General features: G+C 43.0%; 1 long non-coding RNA gene across 1 annotated transcript; it reads right to left on the bottom strand.

Annotated features, from left to right (window-relative positions):
* Nucleotides 1-3,205: 3,205 nt before the first annotated feature.
* On the bottom strand, nucleotides 3,206-5,327 carry LOC146525814 (uncharacterized). Its single transcript, XR_014873891.1, has 2 exons — nucleotides 4,205-5,327; nucleotides 3,206-3,917 (listed from the first exon to the last, which is right to left on the bottom strand). It is a non-coding gene; the product is annotated as an uncharacterized LOC146525814 (long non-coding RNA).
* Nucleotides 5,328-9,066: the final 3,739 nt, after the last annotated feature.

The following is a 9,066-nucleotide window of genomic DNA, read 5'->3' as shown; positions in this document are numbered from 1 at the left end:
TGCATGTGCGAAAACAGGTTTTGTGGAAAGCTATGAAGCTGTGGAGAGCTATGTTACTGATTTAAAACTGTTTCATCCAGTTGTGTATTTGTGGATTATGATCGGAACATAAACATGACTTGGGAGCCTTTTCATGGTTTTGATGTGGCACTATCCTGTGTTTAAAAGATAATCGTGTGATCTAGTTGTTTGAGTTCTGATGGGTCAAAGGGGCAGGGTAGAGGTACCAATCAATGGCCAGCGTTCGTTGCAGTCATTCCAAGCAGGGTGTGACTGCACCATCCGCTCCCTGTCTTTCGTCTCAGGCCAGTGGCAGCAGAAGAAACAACAAAGCGTGTGGGTGTTTTGGGGTTAGTAGCTGCGGTGAGTTGAGTGGGTGTGGGTGTGTGTGTTAGGAGGAGGCCAAGGGTGGGGCACGCAGCATGCATGCATAACTCGGATCCAGTCACCCCTTCTAGATAATAACAATAACAGGAGGAGGGATGTTTTCTGTGGTGAAGAGGAAGTGAGGAATGGAAGGTTAAAGAGAGCGGAAGAGGGGAAGAAAAAATGGCAGAGGGATATGGAGAAGTTTAAAGGAGGAGTAAACACTGAGAAAGATGAGAAGCGAAGGAAACGCGGCAGGGTAATGGGGTGATGGCTAAGAATAGATAAAACAACAGAAAAACAGGATGAGGGGAAAAGGAGAGGAAGGGGGAAAACACAAGCAGTGTGAGCAGTGCTAGTCTTCCCTCAACCGAAGGAAACCCTGTTGGCTGCCCGACAGAAGTGCTTCCTGTTTGTGTGTGTGTATGTGAGTGTGTGTGGTAGAGGTCTGGGCGTGGTCCTTCCAGTAGCAGTGAGACAAATAGACAGTCAAACCTCCTTTTTTGAGGCCTCCTCCCTCAGATGGGCTCAGGCCTCTTTCCTCTCTGGTGGCGTTCATTCTACGGGCTGTCTGCTCTTTTTGTGTCGCACACTTTCTCTCTTATCTAAACTTTCTGAGGCTTTCTACCCACTACAGTCATCAAACCAGCCGCCCGCTTATGCAGCCCAGTTGGACAAAGAAGGGTTTTGATTTAAACCCTTGTGGCATTCATATGTGGCCACAGTGGCCTGGACCTAAATGGATCTTATGGGGATCACAAAACCACCTCAACATAAGCAGAGAGCTCAAAGGTTTCAATTATGTGAATGGTACACTCAGCCAAAGGCAGGTGTAACAAGGTGATGCTCTTCAGTGTGTAGGATAAAAGCAATTGATTGTTATCTCTGTTTTTGTCAACGTTTGCACAGGTCCATGCTGATAAAATTCAAAATAAATGCTTCAGTTACAACATAAAGTTTACATTTTTCACCGTAAAGGTTATCTTTAACATGTTACACACTGATACATAACATCAGTGTTATTGATGATTTACTAGTTTCATTTGTGATTAAGCAGCTCTCAGATGCCAGCATTGTTCTGTCTCCACACTACAGTCCATGCATGTGTTAAACTGCAGACTAGCGGGTCAAATCTAGCCCTTCCCAAGTTTTAATCTGGTTTGTATCCCATTTTGGGTTCTCAATAAATTTTTGTAGCTGTGTTCTACTGAGCAACACACACCCCGTGCAAATGCCAGACTAACTAAAGCAGCAAAAAGGAAAGTGAAGGTTGAAGGCTGTCAGTTTAAAGGGAGATAGGAGCCTGTGAGTAGCCAACATCTTTAATGAGAGTAAAAAGGTCCATGCATCCATTTTTAGGTGCATGAAACTTGCTCAGCTAAGACTTGTGCAAATATGTAGATTTTTTTTTTTTTTACATTTGTTTTTATTTAGGCTTCTGGAGCAAGTTGTTGTCTGTTGGATGTAGCCTGACTGAACTTTATTCAGAATTAATTATTTTGTTTGACTAATATCAAATTAGGTGTTCAATGAAGTCAAAGTAGTGGTATCAGTAGGTGATATCCCCTAAAAAGCGTGATGAACTTGTGAGCTTACAGCTAGTAACTCATCAGTTTCTGTATCCATGCTGTCAGTCTGCCCCAGGGCAGCTTTGGCTACAACTGTAGCTTGCCTCCACCAGTGTATGAATGTGAGAGTGAATGAATAGTGGAATTGTAAAGCGCTTTGAGGCCCCGAAAAGCGCTATATAAATGCAATCCATTATTATTATTATTAAATGAGCTTTTTAAAATCATACATGTTTACTTACTTTACTCACTTTGGACATTTTAGAATGATATTTGTAAAGTTTGTAGCTAGTGGGGATGGTTTGAATGAGAACTTGAACAGCCTCTGCCTCTTGAATCTTCGTCTTTTTCTGGTCTTCTATCTTGTTTTTTATCTTGCTTCTACTGACTTTTATTTCTCTTCTCTTGGGAGCAGACCTCCGCTCTCAAGAGAAGAGAAACTTTATTCCACCTGCTCTCTACTTGCAGTACAGATCACAATGCCATCTACAAACATCTGAGTCCACAGAGACTCCTGCCTGACCTCACATGTCGATCACTCCTGCAGGCAAGAAGGCATCGTTCTTGCTAATCATCTGTAGTCAGACCTGATTCACTAACTGCCCTCTTCTTTCTATCATTTCTGCATTCATCAGCTCCTCAAAGTACTCCTTCCGTCTTCTAAACACACTTTCTTCACTTGTTAGCACTATATCATGCTGCACATCCTTTCCATTTGGTACAATTTCCCCTTCCGTAGTGAAGTCCATGTATTATACTCTATATAGTGATTATGACTATATCTCGCTTTCTAAAAGATGTTTTAGAAAGTGAGGAGATGTGAGAAGATGTTTTATTTCCAGGGACCAACGGCATGTATATACATATATGCATATATATTTTGTTCAACATATTTTATTCAAGCAGATCATTTTATTCAACTAATGTATAAGTTAATGTTCAGAGAGAACACTGACTGTACCTCATTGTGAGGGACCAAGCAGCCAAAGCAAAGAGGACACAGGCAAAAAATATCTTCAAAAAGGGTTTCCTTTATTTTAACCCTCAAAAAGTTCAAAATTAACAAAATTCAAAAACATACTTAGCAGGCCCATAAAAGAGGTCAACTAAATATAACTCTACAAAAAGTAATTTCCAGAAACTTAAACAAAACTAAATGAGACACAACTTAACTCACAAACTGACCTAATTACAAAGACACATGAGGATAGCTTTTATAATGATTTGGCCAAACCATTTGAACACAATAGGGGGGAAACAAAAACACACTAATATTAACTAAGCACAGAATAACCTAACTAAACCTAAAACACCCCTGCTCCTGGTAAGCCCATGGTTGGTCCTGCTGAGCAGGCATTTTGTTCACAGAGTCCTCAGCCACGCCTTTTGCCCAGACAGGAAACAGCCACCGCCCAAACCCAGGTAACTCAAAGACAGAGAAACATAATTAATATAACAAAACATTTTAGAAAAACCACACAATGTCATTATGTGCGCGCCTCACAATATCAGTGTTAGGTTTAACCAAATGATTAATGAATTATATTAATGAAGAAAACTGCAAAGCAAACTAATAAAGTGAAAAATGGACTAATTTACCCCTGTGTGGCTGATGCCATCACACACACCCCCTCTTCAGGACTCTCGCTGGTACAGCGAGAGAGGAAGTCGGCAGTAACGTTGTTCTTCCCAGGAATGTGCTTGATGACAAACCGGACAGGTTGCAGAGCAAGGTACCATCTTGTGATCCTTCCGTTCTTATCTTTCATCTTTTCCATCCACTGGAGTGCACTGTGATCCGTCTCCAGGGTGAATTCTCTTCCAAGAAGGTAGTACCTGAAGGAATCAAGGGCCCACTTGATGGCAAGGGCCTCCTTTTCCACTGTTGAATATCGAACCTCTCTTGGGAACAGCTTTCGGCTGATATAAGCAACAGGATGACGTTCTCCTTCCAAACCTTGAAGTAGCACTGCTCCCAGACCCCTATGAGATGCATCGGTTTGAAGGAAAAAGGGCTCATTAAAGTCTGGACTGTACAAAACTGGTTCACTACTCAGTGATTGACTGATGTCCTTGAAAGCTGCTATAGCCTCCTCTGTCCAGTTAATCTGATTAGGACACTTGATGCCTGTCAAGTCTGTTAGTAGAGCTGCCCTGGTGGAGAATTGTGGTATGAACCGACGATAAAAGCCTGCCATGCCCAAAAAGGATCTTAGTTGCTTCCTTGTCTGTGGGAGAGGACAAGACTCAATGGCTTGGATCTTACTGACCTGAGGCTTGATCACCCCATTCCCGATCACATGGCCCAGGTACGCAGTCTCAGCAGAGGCAAAAACACACTTAGAGGGGTTCACCGTCAACCCAGCAGTGCCAAGACGATCGAAGACAGCATGCAGATGTTCCAAGTGTTCCTCCCATGTGGTGCTGTAGATGACAATATCATCAAGATATGCAGATGCAAAATCTGAGAAACCACATAGTACTTGGTCCATTAATCTCTGAAAGGTTGCTGGAGCCCCGTGCAGCCCGAATGGCATCACTGTAAACTGGAAGAGACCCCAAGGTGTTCGAAAGGCAGTCAACTTCTTTGATTGCTCCGTGAGTGGCACCTGCCAATATCCCTTGCACAGGTCAAGTGTGGTCAAGTACTTTGCCTTCCCCAGCCGTTCCAGCAAATCATCAATGCGTGGCGTGGGGTATGAATCAAACAGTGATATTGAGTTTAGGTACCTGAAGTCTATACAGAACCTCATGCTTTCATCCTTCTTTGGCACCAGGACCACCGGATTACACCACTCACTCTTTGATGGCTCGATTATCCCCAAGGACAACATGAGGTCAGTTTCCTTCTTCAGGGATATCAGCAGACGTTCAGGGATCCTGTAGCTCAAACGCTTTACTGAGACGCCCTCTTTAATGACAATGTCATGCTCAACAATATCTGTTCAGCCAGGATTCACTTGAAGCACCTCAGAGTTGCATGCAGCCCTCACCTGAAGCTGTTTATCATCTGGCAGATGACTAAGGTCAAAATCTACCACATCAGCAGAAGGCAAGTATTGCTCACCGACCTCTTCTTCCTCTGGCACACCCCTTATGAGCATCACCTCTGCTGTCTTTTCAGGGCGCTGCGCCCATTCCTTCAAAAGATTTATGTGCAGAACCCTGCTGGAGCGTGGCTTTCCAGGGATGAACACTTGGTAAGTAGTGGACCCCAATTTCTTCTGAACCTCAAAGGGCCCTTGCCACTTAGCCAATAGCTTGTTGTTGTCAGTGGGGAGGAGCACCAACACCTTTTGTCCAGGACTAAAAGACCTCTGACGAGCTGCTCGGTCATACCAAAACTTCTGCTTCTGCTGGATTTTGGTCATATTTGACTGAGCAAGCTCACTCATTTTCCGCAGTCGCTCCCTCATCTGCACAACATAGGAAACAATGTTAACAGAGTCCATCTTTTCCTTGCCTCCCTCCCAGATGTTTCTTAACAGGGCTAGAGGTCCTTGTACCTCATACCCATACAAAAGTTCAAAAGGAGAGAAACCAGTGGAGGCTTGTGGCACTTCCCTGTAGGCAAAGAGAAGATAAGGAAGCCACTGATCCCAATCAGCACCATTCTTATCTACCACCTTCCGGAGCATCTGCTTCAGAGTCTGATTGAACCGTTCTGTTAGCCCATCAGTCTGAGGATGGTATGGGGTGGTTCTCAGGCTTCTAATGCCCAGCAGCTTGTACACCTGTTTTAGTAAGTTGGACATAAAGTTACTCCCCTGATCAGTCAGTATTTCCTGTGGGAACCCTACTCTTGCGAAGAGCTGTACAAGGCAGAAAGCTACTGATTTTGCCTTGATGGATTTCAGTGGGAAGACCTCTGGATATTTAGTTGCATAATCAGTGATTACAAGCATATAGCGATTCCCTGACTTACTCTTCTCAACGGGTCCAACAATATCCATTCCGAGGCGCTCAAATGGGGTACCAATAATAGGCAGTGGTTGGAGGGGAGCTTTGGAAGGGACTTTGGAGGATGTCATCTGGCACTGAGGACAGCTCTTACAGAAGTAGGCTACATCTCTATGGAGGCCAGGCCAGAAAAAATGTTGTTTAATACGAGCTGTGGTTTTGTGCTTACCAAGGTGGCCAGACCAGGGAATAGAGTGTCCCAAATTAAGCACGGTTTCTCTAACTTCTTGGGGGACCACTAGCTTCAGAAGTGAGCCCATCTGATGGTAAAGTATGCCATTTTGCAAGACATAGTCACTTTTGTTAATGCCTGCCTCCTCTACTTGGTCCTTGTCTATCGCTCGCTGAAAACAGGAAGCTAAACTAGGATCAGTTTTTTGCAACTCTATTATATTGCCAGGAATTTGAAGTCCCAAAGGCAAGTCTGGGTCAGTATGCATTTCTGGGTGTACTATAGTATGCTGGAACTTCTCCTCTCTCCTCTGTCTGCGACTTTTCCGAGGCTTCCCAGGTGCAACTTCCCATTCCTCATTAAAAAATGGCAAGGCACTGAAAACTTCTGAGGTTTCACTAGATTTTTGAGCTTGAGCTCTAGTAACAGCCACATTGCATTGATGATTCTGGTCTAACTCCAACAAATCAAAAAGCACTGGAAAATCTCGTCCCATTATAGCTGAATAAGGCAGGTTATCAACCACCCCAACATTTAGAAGGTAAGTCTGTCCATTCACCTTAATGTACATGTCAGCTGTTGAGTACATCTTCTCATCTCCGTGCACACAACAAATGGGGATGGTATCACTGACACGGACAATATTGGGGGGCACAAAATCTCTGTGTATCAGTGTACGTGAACTGCCCGAATCCAGTAAAGCTCTTAAAGTTGTTCCATTAGCTTCAATTTTTATCATTTTAACAGTCTGGTCACACTGGAGCCCATGTTCAGCATGTGAACGTGGCATGAAACACATTTGAACCATCTTAGCTGAGGTTTTTGGGCACATTGGCTTTGTGTGGCCCTCTAACCCACAGAGGTAACAAATGATCTTTTTTGAATTTTTTAATGGTCTACCAGCAAACTGGTTCTCACCCACAGGAGTTTTATCTGCTGAAAATGGCCTTTGATGATACATCTGGGCTGATTTGGGGCCTTCCTTTGGCATTTTATTTGCATTACAGGCCCAAGGTTGCCCTTTCCTCCTGGCAGCTACAAATACTTCTGCCAGCTCAGCTGCCTTCGCTGCAGAAGACGGGTTGTGCTCTCGAATCCAAACCTGTAGCTCAGAGGACAACATTCTCAAATATTGTTCAAGGATGATTATTTCACCAATTTCTTGGTTCGTTTTACCTTTTGGCTGAATCCATTTCCCGTACAGATCTTTAAGTCGAGCATACAACTCCTTAGGGTTCTCATCAAGCCTGACTTTCAGTGAACGGAATCGCTGCCTGTAGGTCTCAGGGTTAACATCATACTTGGACAAAATTGCAGCTTTAACTTTGTCATAGCTGAGAGAGTCATCAATATCCATATGAACGTATGCCCCTCTTGCCTTGCCCGTTAGCAGTGGTATTAATCGAAAAACCCAGTCTGTTTTTTCCCAACGATATGCTAAGGCAATGCGTTCAAATGTAGTCAAAAAATGCTCAATATCATCACTATCAGTCAACTTTTCCAGTCTGGGTTCATGCAATGAAAACTGACCTGATAATGACTGACTGGATTCAGCTTGAGCTTGAGGAGAACTAGAAATGTGAGGTAGCTCCCTTGACTCTGGTGACTCTGTGGTAGGTAATGGTAGCTCTGGTACTGGTGATGTCCGGGACTGCACCTCTAACTGTAAAAGCTGAAACTGATGTTGCAATGCTTTGAATTTTTGTTCTTGTCGTGCAGTTACCTCTTCTTGCCTTGCTTCCCGAGCCTCCTGTTGACCCATATGAGCTTGCAATATTGACATCAGATCTGACAGAGATGGCTCCCTTTCTTCAACCTCAGTGCTCTCCACCATTTCAGAGACTCCAATTTCCTCCTCAGCATCAGCTTCCTTCTGAACAGTTACTCCTTTCTTCTTTTCCACCTTTCCTCCCCGATGCATTTTTCTTTTTTTCTGGGGGTGAAAAAACCTCAAAGAAAGAAAAAAACAAAAACAAAAAACTGTGTCCTCAACTGGCAGATCTCACCGCTGCCACCAATTGTGAGGGACCAAGCAGCCAAAGCAAAGAGGACACAGGCAAAAAATATCTTCAAAAAGGGTTTCCTTTACTTTAACCCTCAAAAAGTTCAAAATTAACAAAATTCAAAAACATACTTAGCAGGCCCATAAAAGAGGTCAACTAAATATAACTCTACGAAAAGTAATTTCCAGAAACTTAAACAAAACTAAATGAGACACAACTTAACTCACAAACTGACCTAATTACAAAGACACATGAGGATAGCTTTTATAATGATTTGGCCAAACCATTTGAACACAATAGGGGGGAAACAAAAACACACTAATATTAACTAAGCACAGAATAACCTAACTAAACCTAAAACACCCCTGCTCCTGGTAAGCCCATGGTTGGTCCTGCTGAGCAGGCATTTTGTTCACAGAGTCCTCAGCCACGCCTTTTGCCCAGACAGGAAACAGCCACCGCCCAAACCCAGGTAACTCAAAGACAGAGAAACATAATTAATATAACAAAACATTTTAGAAAAACCACACAATGTCATTATGTGCGCGCCTCACAATATCAGTGTTAGGTTTAACCAAATGATTAATGAATTATATTAATGAAGAAAACTGCAAAGCAAACTAATAAAGTGAAAAATGGACTAATTTACCCCTGTGTGGCTGATGCCATCACACTCATACAATCACACATCGTATATTGCTTAATTCAGATCTTTTAGCACAAGAATAGACAAAAGAACAGAAAAATAACAACTTTTAAGAACATTAGTGACTCCTGACATTTGTCATGATCATGGAGCCCAATCTTGATATCAATATTGTTTACATGTACATGCTGGTTCTGTGTGTTTGTGTGTGTGGTCCTGGCATTGCTCATGTTGTGAGGGCCTAAATTTGTTTAGACAGTCACATTATGGGCGTTGAGTCTTCTTTATGGGGAAGAAAAGCACAGGAAATGAAATATAATGTTGTGTGTTTGTGTGTGTTTGTCTGCGTAA

This window comes from Neolamprologus multifasciatus, chromosome 1 (assembly GCF_963576455.1).
Source record: "Neolamprologus multifasciatus chromosome 1, fNeoMul1.2, whole genome shotgun sequence".
NCBI lineage: Eukaryota > Metazoa > Chordata > Actinopteri > Cichliformes > Cichlidae > Neolamprologus > Neolamprologus multifasciatus.
This window is presented reverse-complemented; position numbering and strand designations above follow the sequence as displayed.